Genomic DNA, 21571 nt, shown 5'->3' with positions numbered 1-21571 from the left:
TTATAATAGATGTCTTCCGATCGGGATGAAATTTGCATCGAGGTTAGAAAACACACAGCCTCAAAAGTAAGTAAACACCCGCGAAATTTTTGATTTTTTTAGGATCATGAAAATCATTATAGTCCGACTTAAATCTTTTTTTTTTACAACCGAATCTATTATTCAACTCAATCTCCAACAAACCGAAACCTATTTGGTTGGTTAGTGGGCTGCGAGTGGGATATATAGCAAAATAAATGTTTTGTAACTCAAGATATACAATTATTGTTTTTTTTTTTTGGCAAAATCGATTTTTTTTTCCAAAAGAGGGCCTTTATAATTTTTTTTTTGCTCAAAAGAAAGCTGAGGTCTATTCCTTTGATCTCTTAGTAGGATGTGAGAGGGATAGTATCAAAGTAAATGTTTTAACAAAAAAATTTTATGTCTTGAGTTATAAAATATTTATTTTGATAGATATTCCACTCGTATCCTACTAAGAGACCAAAAAGCTCTTAAAGGAATAGACCTAAGCTTTCTTTTGAGCAAAAAAAAATTTAAAAAATTGGAAAAAAATCGATTTTGGCAAAAAAGAAATAAACAATTTTATATCTTGAGTTTCAAAACTATAACTAAACTATAAACCTATGACTCAGAAAGTTCTTGACCGATCTTCTTGAAAGATTGTGTCTGAATTACTATGCAATAGGTCTAACCTCGGTGCAAATTGCATCCCGATCGGAAAGCATCGATTTTAAAAGTAGGTTCACTTGACTTGAAATCCCCCATATATTTATATAATATAATTTCACTGTCTCTGATTTCTCTGTTTCAGACTTCTTTCTTTTGGAGTCCGAAGGTTTCGCCAGAACTATTGAGTGATTACGACTTTTTTAGACTTTTTATCCTATTTAAATGTTACAAATAGGGTGGTGCAGAATGAGGTGACTGTTATTATTTCATTGTTCTTTTCAGCATTTTGTGAAGAAGAATTGCAGAATTAATAACTATACCACTCATGGTGAACTGTATAACAAGTGGCATTTTAATTTGTTATTGTTTGATTCCTATTATTAAATTGTTGTTGTTTTGTTTCTTAAACATATAAATTATTTTACTTATTATATCAAATAAGCTCAATAAAGAAAGATACTGAAAAAATATGAAAATAAACGAAAAGAGTTTTATTTTCTGCCAGGAAAAATAAATCTCATCAAAAGAGTTTTATTTTTTGACGCGAAAAATAAAACTCCTCAAATGAGTTTTATTTACAACGGCTAATTAAAAATCTCTTTATAAGATTTTCTATCGAACTTTTTTTTTTCGTTGAAAAATGACGGCTTCAATACGAATCTATCTATACAGTATAGGTCTCCGTTGATTCTAACATGGAGTGTGTTTGAGTGTAAATTTATGCTGATTGAAATTTTTTTTTTATAAATACTTTCACATAGTAACATTTTAGTGTTTTCTCCTATTCAAATCATCTTTGAAAAAGGTTTCGAGTATTTTTGCTTTTTCAGTCGTGATTGTCATTCTCGTGGAATTGTCCACATGATATATGGCAGCTATGACTAATTATGTATTTTGACACCGATATTTTTAATGCATTTATGCTTGTTAATGTGATTTTCGGACATGTGCCTTAAGCTGTGGTCAGTTATTGGCCGATCCTCATGCAATTTAGAAATATGTATATAATATGTAGATATTTCTACATTTTTACCTTTTAAAAAAGGTGGTTTATTTCCATAGGATACTTTTGATTGCAAATAAAATCAGTTTAGTAGTTTAAAAATTTTAACAAGTCTTTATTAAATTTTACACTATAACACACAGTGGATTATATAAGGTATGCATCTCATAAATGATTTTTGCAACTGATTGAAATTAACCATAAAATAAATTGTAACGTAAAGTTAGGATGTCAGGTAATAATTATTTGCTAAAATTGTAGTTATTATATCAACAGAAGTATTCGAAAATGGCGACAGAATACACTACTTTCCACTTTAAAGATTTAGGGAGTTAAAATCATACCTTATTCAAGGGCGTATTTTTAATATTTATGATTATTTTTTTCAGAATTGTTATACCTTATTGAAAAGGGTCCAGATTCTAATTTGTAAAGAGTTTTGTATATATTGTTAGCAGATTTAAAATTTATTAATTTAAAATATATAATGGTTTTTGGCTTACCTACGCAACTTTGACTAGGATTTTAACTATTGAAGCCGTTAACCGCCGATCTAGTTTTAACATAAAATTAAAGCTTAACTTATTATCTAAAATATATATCAAAATTAGCTGCCTTTTGTTGCTTATAAACAAATGGCAACTCAGAAATTTAAGAAAAAAAATTATCAATTTTTTTTTTGATTTTAGTTGCTTTTCATAGCTTATTTTGCTATGATAGGTTATACAAATTTATAACCATATATAAAGCAAATCTAGTTCTTAACAAAACAGTGTTTTAATTATTTCAACTGGATGAAAATTGTAAAAGTTATTCAACTTTTCATTAACACCTTTTATAGTATTTTCTCAGCGTATCCCAGCAAAAACATTACTTACAAATAAGCCGCAAAATAAGGGGAATTTGACTATTCGACTTCTTATTTTTCTACTGTAAGAAGTCATTATTTTTGTTCACGATGTCCCAAAGTAATCCTTTATATTTTGGCCGGAATTAAGTTGTTTTGTTAGTAGAGTTATTTATAGAATTTTGTATTTGCAAACAAGAAATAAAAAAAAAAATAAGTCGCAGCCAAGAGTCGAACCACCAACCAACCGTTTGCTAGTCTGTTGTTGTACTCACTACACCACTGCTTAGTTATTTCATTGTGCGTCAAATAATGGTTTTCACACAGTAATGCAATATTCTTTTCTGTTTTTCTAAAAATAAACATGCAATGACAAAAAATGGGCAAATTGAAAAAAAGTAACAGCTTTTTTGTTTTGTTTGTTTATTTTGTTTTTTTAGACTTTACTACTTAAAAAGTAAGTTATTAAAAAAGACATTATTAAAAAGACATTGTAGCTTTTTAAGCGAAGTTTTTGCTGGGATATGTATAAAAAAAACAAAAAACTTTGTATAAAAAAAAAATTTTGTACAATTTTGAATTTACAAGGTAAAGTTTTTGGAAAAAGTTTAATAACTTTTGCAAATATAAACCGATTTTAACAAGTAGTGTCTCATTTTTGTCCATAGAAAATTGTCTTTAAAACACTATGCAAAAAAAATTGGTTTTCATAAAAAACATTAAAATAACTATTGTAGAATTTGAAAAATTACGAAAAAAAAAATAAAAAAATTCTAAACTTTTTATAAAAACTTACATAATGTCATGAAATATTCAGACATTTATGAAAGACTAATTCGGTGTCTCCCCATAATTGTATAAAATTTGTAAATCGGTTTAAAAATATGTGATTTAGAGGTACTATATATAGTTCTTACAGTAGAAAAATAAGTAGTTGAATCGTCAAATTCCCCTTATTTTTCGGCTTATTTGTAAGAAAAGTTTTTGCTGGGTAGTTCTATTACTTTTATACAAAAACTCAAAAAATATTAATAATGTATTTTTAACCGTTCATAACTTTTTTTTATAATTGGATTTTTATGATTAAAAACTTATATTAAAGCTTAAAGTCCCACCTATTCAACAAAAAAAAATCTTACAAAAATCCTCATCCATTCAATTGTTACAGATTTTTGATCCGAAAATTACCAAAATTTTCCAGTTTAAATATTCACTATTTGTTTTTTTCCAAATACACGTTTATATTTCACAACTTATAGAGCACACTGAAAGTAAATTTATCTTTTCTGAACAATGCTTCCAATTAGACTGACTGATACTGCATTACCATTCAGATGTTTCCAGCACCATCTTCAATGCTGTTAATCGTCCGGCAAACAACATTGTCCACAATTAGAAGTTTCCAGAAAAAGAAATGTTGCAAATTTAAACCATCCGTTAGAAACCATTATGTTTGAATTCAAATACAATTTCTGGTATGTTTTCCAATTCAATTTTTTTTTAAATTTTACTGCTAAAAATAGTTCAAAACGAAAATCACCAATAACCGAAGAATAAATGTTGGTTTTCAATTTGGTTTTTGAGCCATGAAAATCGGGAGTTCTGTTAACACCGATCACGATACTACGATCTAAAATCGATCAAAATTGGATATGTTGTTATTTAGTTTGAGAAGCACTGTCTTCTTGAAAAGAACTGTTGTATCTACCGATTATAAATGCAAACATTCGTCAATAAAAAAACACTGCCAAAAAGTATACTACAGATTTATAAGCAATAATTAAGCAGCAGAGAATATTGTGAGTTTATACAGTTTTTTACTCATAAATAAAAAATAAATTTTAAGGCAAACAGTAAAAAATTAAAGACAAAAAATATAATGAGTAAAATTAACTGAGTATGATACCACATGACCCTTAAAATAATGCTAAAAAAAATACTTAGTAGGCGTCAGAGAAAAACATTCTTATACACTTCTACAAATGTTTGAGGTTAGTTTAATTATTTGTGGCTTAACTTTAATTACTTTCAACTCATACTCATAGCTACTAAATTCCTTAATGTGCCATATTAAATACTTAAGAGCATTAAAAGAAACCTTTTTATTTTGTCCCCATAAACTTGAAATATTATTTTTTTGAAAAAATTTAAAATTTCTCTTGAAAACAAAACAAAAAAAATGTACAGAAAATCCTGTTAATGCTCCATGTTTTTGGTTGCTAGCACCCCACTAACTAACTGAACACAATATAATAATATTGTATGGCTTGCTATAACAATGACTATTGTTTCCTTATTGAAAGGGAGTTCCTGTTGAACACAAGGACTTATGCTTACACATATCCACACATACATGTGTTCTAGCAATACTTTGGTTGTAGTAATAAACTTGACAATCACTCATGTGTGGCTTATTAAAGTTGTGTAAAACTACCCACACAGTTTTAAAAAGGGATTCATGCAACACTCGTACTAGCACTAACTATTTACACTCACACAATAACGCATTCACATTCTTGTACTTGTTTAAGGAAAGCTGCTTCCCTTTCACATTGTGGCAGACTTATTTATGCAGCATTTAACATCGTCAATGTTTGTGTGTGTCTGTATCAGGGGTCATTACTGTGGTCTTACACATTTATTTAATGTCCTTGCTTTAGACTCAGATTCAGTTATTTTTTTGTGGCTGCATGACTTTGTAAACATAAAATTAGTTACGCCCTTCATCAAGCTTTTTTGAGTTTAGCTTTTTATTTACATTTTTTTATACTCTGTGTTTTCTTGAAAATAACTTTTGTAAAGTTTAATATGGTCAAATGAAAATATGTTGTTAATAGCTTTAGTTGTATGTTGTGATTAAGATTTGGAAATATTAATGTAGGATTTTAGTTATTTAAGCTTAATGATATATTTTTCATTATATTTTAAAAGGGAAAGCTGTGTTATAAAGACTTGTAAGATAGAGAATGTGTAAAAAACTAGTTAAATCCTGCATTTGATTTTAAGAAATCCTAAATGATCTGCACCTTAAATATAAATTACTCATGAATCGTATGAATTTACGATATAGATAAATAACACGATATTCTGAAATTATTGGTTGCTCAGATGAGTATTCAGTATTAGTGCTTTTCACTTTTTCATTAATTTATGAAAAATAACTAGTGAGAGTTACTGTTCCTTAAATCGACTTGCGAACAATCGAAGCTCAAACTGTCAAACAATCCATTTCGAATTGCAAAAAAAAGCAAAAAATAATTTACTAAAATAATTTTGAATTGAAAGTGCAGTAACTCGATAAGCCATCATTCAAAAAAATATTTGATGTGTTAATTTAAGTGCTAAAGATTCTTTCAGTAAGCGCTTCCTATTTAAAAAAAAACTCTTTATTCGTTTAAGAGTTCTTCCGATGCAATTATGTATTGTGCAAATGTCCGCCGCGGATTCTCTGGGTGGCACGCATTCGAAATATAAAATTTTCCATGACTCTGGCTCATAAATCGGGCTGAATTTGACCGAAGGCATGAGTAATGTTGGCTTTGAGGCCCGCTGTGGTTTGTGGCTTATTCGTATAGAGCTACGAGTTAACCCTTTGACGACGAAGAATTTACCGCTGGAAATTTTTAAAATTGTTTTGCTGGTTCTTACTCAGAAAGGCTACATTACGAGACTAAAGTGTTGTCAAAATTTAAAAACTATTACTCCTTGTACGAGAAAAATCATGGGACATATGTGTCCCATTCGTCGTCAAAGGTAAAAATTTGGAAACAAATGCATTGAACAATTAAAAGCATTTTTCCGTTTGAAAAAGTGAAGTACTGCTTTATTTACATTGCAAAACCATTAAAATCGAACAATGCAAAATGTGTTCCCAAACCTAAAGCAGCCAAAGAATTTTTAGTTAAATTTCTGAGGAAAAAAACAAACAAAATTACGTTTCGAAAGCTTATACCGACCCTGATTGCATATACGGGCAGGTTTTATACCCAAAGGTATTTTAGAAGTGTTCAATACAGTTTGAGAGTTCGACACACTAATATAGTACATAATTTCCCAAACGAAACGTTCTTGTGATCCGAAAGGTATAATATTTTTCATAAGTAAAGAAGAATTGAAAGCAGTGACTATCCACAAATTGCCAGAAATAAGATTATACTGGTTTACGATGGAATATAATCAGTACCGTTTATGTCCATGGTTATGATTCGAGGCAGTTTTGAAAATATTTTTTCAAGGCTACATTATACCATTGAGCCTTCAAAATACAACCAGTAATACATAATTTCAACTCAGCATTTGGAAAAACTTTGATACAACGCTAATCATTATTAGTATACAGACGAGCATATGGTAAAATTTAAGGGCCGCTGTATACACACAGACAAAAGGACACATAGAGAGTTTGACATTGGCGAATCTGTGGTTCAAGATATGACAGCAGACCTAGAAAATGTTATATTTCGATAACATTTCCAATAATCTAATATTATTATATAAACTTATGATTAATCGAAGATCAGATTTTATGTTCGTCTGATGACTGAACTAGTGGACTCAAATTTATCTATTACACTCGGTAGAACTAGTATGGCGACCTTAAAATAGCGCGCGGAACGTTAACCGAACTCCTATTTTGATAAAAATATTTTAACCTTTGACAATATGGCCGCTATCAACTATCCCTATTGGAATACCCTTTATATGCCCGGCCAACTCCACTAAAAATATTTTCGTTAATTTCTAATATTATTTATTTGGTGAATGGTTTTTCAAAGAAAACTTTCAGGAGCTGTTGAATCCGGTGAACGTGGAGGCCAGTTAAAATAGCTTGTGTGCGAAATAATGCGTTGCCGAATATGCCCCATACCAAAGCCAGTGAGGAACCTACAGTATGTGATGTGGCTCCAACATCTTGAAACCACATGTTTGGATGGTTTTCCACAGCTAGCGTTACAAAATTTTCCAACATTTCCGTCTGATATATACCACCGTTGCCAGAGATTGAAAAACCAATGTCATTTTCAATAGATATAGATTTCAGACGATACAATGCACTGATGAACTGCTTTTGGATTCTCCGTAGACCAAATCCTGCAGTTCTACTTGTTTATATAGGCATTTAATAGGAAATAGGATTCATTGCTCATTATCAAATTGTCGATTTTCCTCTGCTTTTTCACGGAAAGGAATGGCACAGTTAAGAGGTTGCTGGTAGTCTGATGTCTTCAATTCTTGCTCAAGTTTAACTTTAAATGGGAACAAATCTAATATACTCAAAATTCTCAGCTGCGACCGCCGTGATAGTCCTAGTTGTATCGAACGTCTCCTCGCTGATGTACATAGTCTTGGTACACGTTCAATATTTTGAGCAGTGCTGATGGAACCAAGAAGGAATCTTTCAGACCCATATTGACGAAATACCAAATGGTTTATTGCTGACACTGTGGGTGCAATGCTCACATTTGAAAAAATAAAATTCATTTGTTTTTGTTCGTATATATAAGTTTGTCATTCCGTTTGTAATTTATACATTTTTCATTTGCGACCCTACAAAGTATATAGAGGATTTCACGTCGAGTGAACCAACTTTTAAATCGATGTCTTCCGATCGGGATGAAATTTGCACACACGCAGATAAAAAATATAATTGGGCATGGTTACTGTAACCATTTAAATAGTGTTACAAGATTTTTAACAATAACAGTAACCATTTACATGATTGTGGTAACCATAATATGGTTAATTTACGATTCACATGATTGTATCAACCATATATATGGTTACAGTAAACAAATATATGTTTGTGGCAACCATATTTATGATGAATAATTTTATCATATGTTGTTCTCAGATTATGATAAGCCTTAAGCCGAGAGCACCATAATAAGTCCTTCATCATATGAATGGTTGTCACAAACATATATTTGTTTACTGTAACCATATATATAGTTGATACAATCATGTGAATCGTAAATTAACCATATTATGGTTACCACAATCATGTAAATGGTTAATGTGACTATAATATAGTTAAAAAACTTGTAACAATATTGAAATTGTTACAGTACCATGCCCAACTATATTTTTTCTCTGCGTGTATATAAGTTTGTCATTCTGTTTGTAATTTTTACATTTTTCATTTGCGACCCCACAAAGCATATATATTCTGGATCGCTATAGATAGTGATGTCGATATAGCCATGTCGTCCGTCCGCCTGTATGTCGAAATCAACTTTCCCTAGCCACCAAATAACTTGCACACATGATTCATACATCAATACATCGGGAATCGGCCCACGACAACATCGGTCCACAAATGGCTGAGATATAAGGAATATACTGTGACATCTATAAGTGGATTACTAAGTCATCAATATTGACAATATGGATATCTAATGACATATATTTCAAAGTCCATTGCAACGATCTAAATAAGGCAATAGTTAGTTGGACATATAGTAAGTTGGACAATGGGTTAAAATCAGAACAAATATTTTTTAACGAACATTTTTTAGCAAAATAGTTTTGCAAAATAGTTTTGTTTGTTAAAATTACAAAACAATTGGGAAAAAATTAGAACAATTTTGAAAAAAAAAAAAAAATTTGTTTACTTGGAAATATTTTAAAAAAATAATTTTAAAGTATAATTTGGTGAAAGGAATATAAGAATCGGCACAGTGACCAGCGCACTATAGGTCAAATGACCACTTTTTCTGTGCTAAATTCATAACGACTACAAAATCGTGTTATTCAAACCAAAACCTGTAAGAATTTCATAAGTAAGAATAATTCTATTAAAGAAAATGGAATTTAACCCACCAACCACCAAAAATTAACCCTTTTGCAACCATTAATGTAAACACAATACATTGTATTCATTCATTTATTTTAATAATACTAAAACATTTAGTAATTGCTTAAGTCTAATTCATTTTGTAAATTTAAATCAAAAAGGTCATCTTCACTTTCATTAATTTCATCGTCTTGGTGGGTAAGGTGAAATTCTTCCATGGGTTCACTGCAACATAATAATTCAATTACTTCAGGTGGAAGTGTGGAACGTTTCCGCTTTTGTAAGCGTTATTTCAGATCCATTAAGAAATTAATTTATCTGAAATAACAACAGCTTTATATTAAGTCGGAAAATTCGACTTCTCCGCTTCCATTGCAATTTCAACAATTCTTTCAGCAATATGCAGTAAAATAGATTGCAACGAAACTTTGGCAATGTCTCATTTGCCTTTAGCATTTTTCTTTTAAAATTTAAATAATTTATATTCTTATGGACCGATCGCCATGAAATTAGGTCGTGTGATAAATTTCTATATGAAAGTTATTTCTGTTGAATTGTATGTGTATACCATCATTTTTAAAAAATTAAATGTCGCTCCAAATGAAATAAAATTTATTTGGAGCGACATTTTTGTTGGTACCTTTATAAATTAAACATTTATGACTAATAAAGTCCAATTTCGGGAGCATATTTGTACGGGGAATAGGGGATACCCACTGTGGTGGTGTAGGGTATACAAAATTTACTGTTTGCGTTATATGCTTCTCCACTTCATCAGAAAATATGTTAACTTCAATTTAAAACGGCATAAATTTTTTTTTTTTGCTGTGCAGTCTTTTAGTCATATTTCAAATAGATAGGTTTTTTATACAGAGGTTACTAATTATTATTTAATCTACTATTAAAATTTGAAAGAGGTCAAATGGGGTCAAAATTTTTTATCGCTTACGAAAAGTCAAAGTTTTTGCTTTGAGGTTATGTAGGAAAATGAGTTATTTTGAAGTATAGGGACATATATATAAAGTAGCTTTACTTAAATACATTTATACTTACTTGTCTCCTTATTTTCCATTTTATACCAATGAATTGTTGCGAACACAATTCGAGAAACATGCACTTAAAGTTGAGCAAGCAGTACTGAAATTGCAAGCACATTTATAAAAAAAATTACATCTATTGACTTTGACGCATAGCTGTGTAACGGTGCTTGACATTTAACTCAAACAAAAACAGGAGTCTTTTATTTGAAGTGTTTTTAATTAAAAAACAACAAAAACAAATGTAAAACGGCACTTTGATTTTAACACTTTTGCACAGAAAAAGGTGTCATTTGACCTAATGTGCAGCGGTAAGCTTTAATTGTCAATTTACATAAAATGAGTTTTATTTTCTGACGGAAGAAATAAAACTCCTCAAATGAGTTTTATTTTCCGACGGGAAAAATAAAATTCTTCAAATGAGTTTTATTTTCTGACGACAAATTAAAACTCTATTTTTAATAACTTGGCCGAACTTTTATTTTTACATTGAAAAATAACAGTTTTAAGTAGAATTTTATTTTTAAAGTCATAAAATAACTTTTTTGATATCAATATAACCCATGAAAAAATATGTTCTACAAATTTTGATATTCTTGATGCCCTAACTACAACATAAAATTTTTTTTAAAATATTTCAATATAAAATCCAATTAGATCAAATCATATGAACATACTGTTTCACAACATCTGCTGTTTTGTGAAATATCTACCAGTTAATAAGTTTAACACTGTGATGGATTTTATTTTAAATCCCCATTAACAATTCCACCACCATTTTCAATATTTAACCCCCTGTTATATGTGTAACTATTTGGCAAAGAAAACAAATTGTTACACATGTCAAATAATGTCACACTTTTCCAAAAATTTAATGCAGAATTTATTCTCTTTATTTAATTTTTGTGTTAGATTTTTTTCTTGAGCTTATGCAACTAATACTATGATAATTTTCTATTAATAAAATAAATATTAAAATCACAGCTGAAGTTTAAGTATAACTGGGGATGGAGGCTGTGTTTGCACTTATTTGCTGGGATAGAAATAAAATAAATAAATAATTGAATTCAAGTGGGAAAGCAAGTGTAACAGAGTAGTAAAAAAAAGTGTAGAAGAAAAATGGAAAGAAACCAGTAAGAAAAGAAACCAATAAAGCAGCGGGTGTTAAATAAAATTTAAGAAAACAAAAATTATGAGCAAATGCTGCTGGAATAATTTCTGCAGCAGAACAATGATGCAGACAGTGGGGTGCTAAACCAAAAGTTCAAATCAATTGGGTACAAATGTATAAATTTGTCACTAAAACTAAGAATTATTTTCAAAATAATAAGTTTATTTTAAAATAATAAAACAGAATTTTAAATCCTGTTTCAAATTTGGATTTTAAATCGACTTTAAGGCTTTTGTGGTTAGGCTGAATTAATTTAGTATTTCTTTAGGTTATGGGATCATTGTTATCTTATATAGTGGCACATCTGTCGAGATTCCTCGCCCCACTGTTCCTGATTGTTCACTTGAAAAATCTTAATTTTAAAACCTTTAGCTAAATATCAACAAATGTCAAGCAATCCCAGACGAAGTTGGAAATGGAAATGGGGCAGAGGCCTTTATTAAAAATGTAACCACTAATTTATCCCTTGACAATTGGAGCACAAAAATTCAAATAAAATTAAAGACTGCCTGGCATTAAGACAGAATTTTTCTCTTCATATTTTCAGTGTTTTTTTTTATTCTGTTTTGAAAAAAGGGCAAATAATTGAAATCAACACAAGATGTCGCTTATATTATTATGACATAATAAAATAAGATTTCTTTTGCGAAACATTTTCCCAATTTCATAAGGCTGAAAAGTTTGTGGGGGAGAAGGGTGAAAGATTGGATGTTTAGCTCTTAAAGCCTTAAAGGAAGCAGAAATGATGTGTTAATTTTGTTTGTTTGTTGGCTTGTGTTTGGAGGATTTAACGAAATAAAGCAAGAAATTCAAATTCCCTCCCCTTTTTTCTTGCCAGACTTATGTTTACGAAATCAGTGGCTAATTTGCTTAATTTTATGTTTTCTTACTTTTTTGCTATTTTTTAATATTTGTTTTTTTTTTTTTTTTGAAACAGAAATGCAGTCTGTTGTGAATAATCCTTTGTAAGAACTTCTAATTGAATTAATATAAGGGACGAAATGGAGAATTTCAAGCACATAAAAATTATAAAGTAAAAGAAAAATGGAGAAAATCGGAAAATATTTTGATCCGCTGTTATAAAAAAATTCTGTAGGGTGGGTAAAAATGTTGAAATGTTGAACCCGCAATCCTCTGATTAATAGTTCAACACCCCAAATGCGAATATATCCTACGTTATAAGAAGAAAAATTATCGTTTTAAAAACTGAACAAACCCGAGGTGCCCAACTTTGGGGAATCCTGGCCGCACCCCGAGTACGCTCATGAGGTCAAAATTCAAAACTTAAACTCGAAAATACTTCTTCTTTGCACGTCTTAAATTTCAGTGAAATCGGACATCCAAATCATTCAATACAGATTTATTTCCCTCTTTCTATACCCTACACCAACATAGTGGTGAGGGTATAATGCGTTTGTGCAGATGTTCGTAAACTTTGTGCCCAGAGTACAGTTCGAAATTTTTAAGATATTTCGATCAAATTTGGAAAATCACTCAAAAATATAAATTATTGAAATTTTAAAAGAAAAATGTTTTTGCTCTTTTACTTGGTGTAGGGTATTATACTTTCATACTTGTTTTTCTCTACCACTATGCATCGCTTTAAAAGTTGAAAGAATTGTTGTGAATATTTTAAAAATTCTTATATTGAATTGAAAAATTTTGACCAATTTCAAAATTTGTATGACTATAAAGAACCTATTCTCCATAATTAAATTTTTTATCAAATTTTAGCATGCTTGAATGGATAAAGTCAGATGACTTTATTATTTTTCAAGACTAGGCCGATTGAGATTTTGGAAAAACAGATTTTCCTTAACAGTTTGGAGGTTATGGGAAATAAGAAAATGTTTTTAGAAAAAAAAATTCACTACTATTACGAAAGACATTTGCGAAAAACAACATAAAGGTTTGTCACCATATATTTCACTTCGTGTTCTAACAGGGAATCACAAATTTAATTTCCTGAAAACTCCTATACGATTTGTTTGTAAATGATTTTACAATCGTACCAGTACTTTAAAAGAAACAGACTTATTAAAACTTTTCTTCCGATCTACACTACTGTGTAGATTTGAGTGGAATTATCAAGGTTTTTGGGACCAGCATATGCTAAAATGATTCTGAAAACAGAATAAAGACTTTTAAATTTTTGCTACAATTTTAATGTTATTTTTTGTATTCTCTCTCTTAATAAATATCTCAAAGGTTTTTCCCGAAGTTAGACTGCCCAAATTAACAAAACCATAAATGTTTCAAATCATGAAATATACAATCTGAAGTTTACAACCTTGCACATATTTCTAATTAGGTATGTATTAATAATCATATTTTATTTTTAAATTCATAAATTCCAATTTTAAACTAACTTATCCATTTTAAAATCAATAATCATTTTGTCAGTGATTCCTTTTGACCTGAGAATTGTCTTTTTTCATTATGCTAAAAATTTCTTTATATGACACTCGGTGTTTTGTGGCAAATCACACATGCCTTTCACAGCGTTAAAGTATTTATCGCCACAGCTGAGGAGCATTGCTACACCTTTGTTACAAACATAGAAATCGTTGCAATTCGTTAACGAAACCAATTTGAAGCCATCGGCCTTGTCGCGGCACACGAAACGTGTGTACAAATTAAAATTGGAAGGTTCCTTAGGTTCTGGTTGGTTTAGGGCAACAGCATTGGCAATAGGACATGGAGCTTTGGTTGTTGTTACTTCGGCACAAGGAGCTTTTGTAGTCGTAACGCAGGGTGCTTTGATTGTGGTAGTGCATGTTGTAGTTGGTGTTGTACATGTGGTAGTTGTTTTAGTAGTAGTTGTTGTTGTTTTTGGAGTAGTAGTGGTCTTTGTAGTTGTGGTTTTTGTAGTTGTGGTTTTGGTAGTTGTAGTCGTGATAACCTCAGTGGTTGTACAAGTTGTGGTTGTACATGTGGTAGTGGTTGTTGTACAAGTTGTAGTTGTAGTTGTTGTGGTTGTAGTTGTTGTTGTTTTTGGAGTAGTATTGGTCTTTTTTGTTGTGGTTTTTGTAGTTGTGGTTTTTGTAGTTGTAGTCGTGATATCCTCAGTGGTTGTACAAGTTGTTGTTGTACAAGTTGTTGTTGTACAAGTTGTTGTTGTACAAGTAGTTGTTGTACAAGTTGTTGTTGTACAAGTTGTTGTTGTACAAGTTGTTGTTGTACAAGTTGTTGTTGTACAAGTTGTTGTTGTACAAGTTGTTGTTGTACAAGTAGTTGTTGTACAAGTTGTCGTTGTACAAGTTGTTGTTGTACAAGTTGTCGTTGTACAAGTTGTTGTTGTAAAAGTTGTTGTTGTACAAGTTGTTGTTGTACAAGTTGTTGTTGTACAAGTTGTTGTCGTTGTGGTTGGTTTAGTAGTGGTAGTTGTTGTTGTGGTTTTTGTAGTTGTTGTTTTTGGTGTAGTAGTGGTTTTTGTTGTTGTAGTGATGGCCTTGGTGGTTGTACAAGTGGTTGTTGTACATGTTGTAGTTGCTGTTGTACATGTGGTAGTTGTTGTTGTACAAGTTGTCGTTGTAGTTGTACAAGTTGTCGTTGTAGTTGTAAAAGTTGTCGTTGTTGTGGTTGGCTTAGTAGTGGTATTTGCAGTTGTTGTTTTTGGTGTAGTACTGGTCTTTGTTGTTGTGGTTTTTGTAGTTGTAGTCGTGATGGCCTTGGTGGTTGTACAAGTGGTTGTTGTACATGTTGTAGTTGTTGTACAAGTTGTCGTTGTTGCGGTTGTAGTTGTTGTTTTAGGAGTAGTAGTGGTCTTTGTTGTTGTGGTTTTTGTAGTTGTGGTTTTTGTAGTTGTAGTCGTGATATCCTCAGTGGTTGTACAAGGTGTTGTTGTACAAGTTGTTGTTGTTGTGGTTGGTTTAGTAGTGGTCTTCGTTGTTGTTGTTTTTGGTGTAGTAGTGGTCTTTGTTGTTGTGGTTTTTGTAGTTGTAGTCGTGATGGCCTTTGTGGTTGTACATGTTGTAGTTGTTGTTGTACATGTGGTAGTTGTTGTTGTACAAGTTGTCGTTGTTGTGGTTGGTGTAGTAGTGGTCTTTGTTGTTGTAGTTTTTGTAGTTGTTGTCGTGATGGCCTTGGTGGTTGTACAAGTGGTTGTTGTACAAGTTGTTGTTGTTGTACAAGGTGGTGTAGTGGTTTCAGTACATGGCGGTTTCGGTGTTGTTACCTCTCCACAGCTTTCTGCAGCACTACACTTCAATGTTTCCAAATTGAACATCATGTTATCCTCACAACTGTTCTTTGAGAGAACGCAATTGTCCTTGCACTCATAGTAAACTTGATTGTTAACAGGATCTAAAGCATAACCACTGGCGACGCCACAACAGGGACCACTACAGCCAGCAGGTACATTTACTTCACCGGCCAATGTCTCCATACAGCCAGTATCCTTGGTTACACAGATTTGATGCAGGGCATCAAAGAAGCGAGGACAGGCACGTAATTGTGATACACTATTTTGACATTCATAATACTGAGAGCAGCTGCCTGGTACTAAAGCTTTAAAGCCATTTGCCTTATTACGACACAGGTATTTGGCATAAAGTTGACTGTCTAATTTGGCCGCCTGGATGGTGGTAGCGGCCAAGCCCAGTAGAATACACGATAAAACTAAGAAAGTTATAAATATATAGCATCATTAAGAAAATTTTATGTTTTTTTTTGCAGCATTACTTACCAATAATAGTCTTCATGTTGCAGATACCAATGTGTTCGATTTTTGTTAAATTCCTCCTGCTTTATATATGAAACCTATTTAATTTTTGCAGAATTTGTTTTTAATTGAATTTATATACATAAATGTATATTTCTTATATAGCTAAAATGTTTCTTTTAATTGATTTATTTTGTTTCCCAAAAAAATAAACATAAACACCATTTTAAAGTGGATTTTTACTACTTATATTTGTTTAAAAAATGAGTTCTTATCATTTACCAACAAAAAGTAGCTGACAGTTAGTTACATACATATTTATCAGCTTCCGATATTGTTATCATTTCGATTTCTTTTTTGACATTGAGATATTTATTTTTTTGGTTTCTTCCAAATTATTTTAATGCAATTTTATTGTTCTACAAGGCCCTTATCAAAACAATATTTTAACAACATTATGGTTGAGCAAACATTTTTTAGTAAAATAGAAATATAATTGAATATTTGTAATAATAATTTTATAAAAATTCAATGTTTGAGCAAGATTAAAAAGAGAACGACTTAATCAAAGTCAAGGACGCATCGAAATTTAAAATTCTGAAGCTAATTATTAGCTATAAAAACATTATATCGAGGTTTTATATTCAATAAGGACTATCAGTAGTACAAATAGCCCTACAGATAGATTTTTTTTTGTATTTAAGCCCTCCGTATATCTAGTAATTAATAAATAAAAAGTGTAATCGGAGGCCATTTATACCATTACAGTATTTTCTTCAGGAAATTTCTCAGTTTCTTTTTTGTTCTTTAAAAGATACACATACTTTTAAAAAAGGCTACTTGATTAAGTATTTTTTGTTTCCCAAATATACGTCACACTTTTAAGAAAAACTTGGATTTATTTTCCATCTACTTTTATTTGAAAGCTTATACATTCCAGTTTAAGGTATCGTAAACATGTAAACAGGGAGTCACAAATTTAATTATCTGAAAACTTATGGCTTTCTGTAAGATTCGTTTGTACATCATTTTGCCATCTACCCCAGCGCACAGAGGGTTGAAATTAGAGATGCCAAACGGGGAATCCCGTTCCCGAAAATACCGGGGTTTTCGGGACTTCTTAAACCCCGAAGCCCGGGATTTTTTAATTTTAAATCCCGGGATGTTCGGGATATTCCAAATCCCGTTTTTCATAAATAAATAGGGGAAATTGTCATTTTTGTGTGCCTATTTTATGCATTTTGACATTCTACATGCCCGAATATCGCAAAGTGATGTTCAGCAAAGTTGTTAAGCTCAACTCCTGCTACAACATAGTTAACAAAGGAAAGCGGTATTTTTGGTTTTCCTAGAGTGGGGCTCTGGAAAATCAATTCTTCACATTTTGTTGTAAGTTATCTAACAAAACTAAATTTAAATCCTCTTAAAACGAAATTGATTTTATCTCAAAATATTTCAATTGCTCAAAGGCTAAAAGATATTATTAATAAATGTAAAAAACCCAAATAACAATAACGAAACCAAGTTATAATGTAGATTTGCAATTTGCAAAAGAAATAGATCACTTTATTTCTGAAGGAACAAGAGGAAAATACTTGCAGATTTTTTATAAGTATTTGCAAACGGTTTTGCCAATATGAAAGATAGGTTTCGCCAGCAGCATATGTCGAAAACAAAATTCGTTCCAGAATGGCAGACGAAACCATAGATGCAATAGTATGCTTTTTAGTGTCTAATAAAAATTAATTGCTAAATAAAAAAATTACTTTCAATTGTAAAGACATAATTATGTACGTTTCTTTCTTATAATTTCGGGATTTTAGATTTCCCGAAAATCTTTGCCAATTCCCGATCCCCGGGATTTTCAAAAATCAGTCCCGATTAGCATCTCTAGTTGAAATGTACCAAAAGTGGCGATTAATTCAAAAGCTGAACTTTATCTGTTTCAGTCATGTTTGGTATTGGGTTAAAGTGCATTAAATAATACATCACAAACTGCTAAAATTACAGTTGTGAGTTACTTTATTGGCAGTGAGCGGTCAAAGTCAAATAATTTTTACAAATTTTGCGTGCTGTGGTTAAAATTGAAAATTGTGATATTTCGACAGCTTATATTTTTATTAAATCTGTTAAAAGTAGAAATATTAAAATGGAACCACCAAATTCAGGTATTTGGGAACATAAATAAATAATTTTTGTTTAGATAAATGTTTTGATAATATTTTTTAAGATTTTTTTTAAAGTTCTCCATTATTGGGGTTTTTTCGATATATAGATTGAGTTTAAAAAAAATCATTGCGAGATCGGGTAAATTCCATTAAATGCTCTTAAATATGAACTTTCAGCTTCTATATACAGAAAAAAACTCGTGCGGGTTTATTGAGGTTTTTTACTTATTTAAGTTATAGTGAAAGAACTCCTCTTGCTAAAAAACCTATTCTGATACAGAATAGGCCCAATAAACATTTTTACTGGAATTCAAGTTGAATGCAAGTATAATTCAAGCCTTTAATTATAGTTAAGCAATTGAATTACAGTTAGTTGTATTACACTTTATTTCAATAGCATTCTCCAGTAAAAAGGAAACATAAATTCAAGCCATATGTTTTTTGTTTGAAAAATATTAATTTTTCAAATATTTTTCGAGTTTAAAACATAATTACATTTGCATTCAAGTCAAATTCCAACAAAATGTTCAAGTGCTTGAATTTTTGGGGCTTTGGTGCTTACTGGGGGTTAAAACATTTTTTTCTTACATTTTTTTAAAGTTGTGTTTTTATGTATTTATGATTGTTCATTACAAAAATTTATAACATTGTCTTTTGTGGCTTTTTTTTTTAAAAAATTTGTACATTTATAAAATTTTGTGAAAAACAAAAATTAGATTTTAAATTAAATTTATGCTAATGTATGTAAATACATATGTATAATAAATTTATGTTTTGAATTTTTTAATAGCATATTAAGTATGCATTTATTTCCAATTTAATTCATAAATTTATCGCTTTCCATTCCAAAGTTACAGCATAAATTGTGAACTAAGGTCTTTTTTTCCAAAAAAACAATAATGCGCTTAAAGGGTTAAAAAAAATTTTTTTTTAACCTTTTTTTCTAAAATGCTGTGTTTTTATGTGCTTATAATAACTCATCAATAAAAAAATATAATATTTTAAAACTACGGCTTCTATGAATTAATCGCCACTTTGGGTACCATTCAACCCACTGTGCAGCGTATATATTTTAAAGAATTTATCAAGGTTTTTGGGACCAGCATATGCTAAAATGTTTCTGAAAACAGAACTAACACTGCTAGTTCTTAATTTATTGTTCCACTTTCATGTTATTTTCAGTATTGTCCTTCTTAATAAGTATCTCATAAGTTTTTCCCGAAGTTAGACGGCCTAAAATAATAAACCCATATATGTTTCAAATCATGATCAAAATCCATGTAAACTAGTGTTATTTTAACACAAAATAATAATATTTTAATTTCTGCTCATATTTCTATTTTTATTAATAATCATATTTGATTTTTAAATTCATAAATTCCAATTTTAAACTAAATTATCCTTCTTAAAATCAATAATTATTTTGTTAGATTCCTTTTGTTAGATTATTTAAATAACAGTCGGATCATTGCTAAGGAGCATTGCTATACCTTAGCTACAAACAAGGAAATCATTGAAATTCGTTAATGAAACCAATTTGAAACCATCGGGACGAAACGTGCGTACAAATTAAAATTAGTAGAATCTTCAGATGGTTCTAGTTGATTTAGGACAACGGCATTGGCAAGAGGACAAGGAGCTTTGGTTGTTTCGCAGGGTGCCTTGATTGTTGTTGTGCATGTGGTAGTAGTTGTTGTTGTTTTTGGAGTAGTAGTGGTCTTTGTAGTTGCGATATTGGTTGTAAAAGTGGCTGTTGTACATGTGGTAGTTGTTGTTGTACAAGTTGTCGTCGTTGTGGTTGGTTTAGTAGTGGTAGTTGTTGTCGTGGTTTTTGTAGTTGTAGTCGTGGTAGCCTCGGTTGTTGTACAAGATGTAGTTGTACATGTGGTAGTTGTTGTTGTGCATGTGGTAGTTGTTGTTTTTGGAGTAGTAGTAGTCTTTGTAGTTGTGCTTTTTGTAGTTGTGGTTTTTGTAGTTGTAGTCTTGATATCCTCAGTGGTTGTACATAGCGCCGCCCCAGGATTATTTGTGGGACCCATTTTAATAACTTAAACTCGAATACTCCTTGGCTATGCCCAGTTCAAATTTTATCACGATCGCACCAGCCGTTTAGAAATGCCAGATTTATTTCCAAAAAATTTCGATTCTGTCCCACTGTGTGTCGGTATATACACCAAATTCAACATAAATAACTTTCATAGAGACCTAAATCACATGACCTAATTTCATGGTGATCGGTATATAATTGGTCATAGCTCCCATATAAGGCCCATTTTGAAAATCACTCACGAATATAAATTATTGAAATTTTAAAAGACAAATGTTTTTGCTCATTTAGTTGGTGTAGACAGTTGGGTGGATTTGACGCCCGTGGTACAAAATTTACAATATTGTTTGAATATGACTCAAGGACTTTTTTCCAGCACTCTGTCCTCTTTTTGAAGAAAGATAAAAGCCGTTTTTGAAGACACTCCGTAATATATGTATCTGTGTATGTCGTTCCTGATATCAAAAATTATTGGCTTCTTTTGCTACAACTCCCACTAGATTATCCAGAAACGAAAATCGTTTCGACCAGTTTCAGGTTTCTTCAGCTTTTCGGTTTTTCGACAAAAATTTAAAAACAAATTAAGCTTAATTTTTGTCAAATATATTAATTTTTCATACTTTGTTAAATATTTTGAATCTGATTATATTTCCGCCTGTCTCTTCTAAATTACTGAACCCTTTGCATTGAGATTTTAAAAATAAAAATTTTACTTCTGTTTTGAAACAAATTTTGGCAACTATTTCGAAAGATATTTGCGAAAAACTAAATAAAGTCGAGGTAAAAATTTAAATTTTTAACTAAAATATATTTTAACGTATAAAAGAGGTAAAAATCGAAAATTTTAACTAAAACATATTTTAACGCATAAAACAGATACCGTAATATATAAACAGAATTTTTTTATTTAACCTATTTTTTTTATAACGAAATTTAATTTAATATCTATCAGTATTTCTACATCTATACCTTTATTAACACTTTTCTTCTTATCTACCCTGCAGTGTAGATTTCAACGCAATTATCAAGGCTTTTGGGACCAGCATATGCTAAAATTTTTCCGAAAACATAATTAACACAGTTAATTCATAATTTATTGTTCCAATTTTAATGTTCTTTTGGACACTGTCTTTCTTAATAAGTATCTCAATATTTTTTTTCCAGAAGTTAGAC

The 21571-nt window shown here is 30.6% G+C and overlaps 1 pseudogene; it reads right to left on the bottom strand.

The window, feature by feature from the left end:
- Positions 1-13834: 13834 nt before the first annotated feature.
- Positions 13835-21571, bottom strand: part of LOC135950823 (mucin-2-like) — a 28931-nt pseudogene continuing 21194 nt past the window's right edge.

The sequence above is a fragment of the Calliphora vicina genome, chromosome 2, assembly GCF_958450345.1.
Source record: "Calliphora vicina chromosome 2, idCalVici1.1, whole genome shotgun sequence".
Lineage (NCBI taxonomy): Eukaryota > Metazoa > Arthropoda > Insecta > Diptera > Calliphoridae > Calliphora > Calliphora vicina.
Note: the sequence above shows the minus strand (reverse complement) of the source record. Positions and strands in the feature narration are given on the sequence as shown.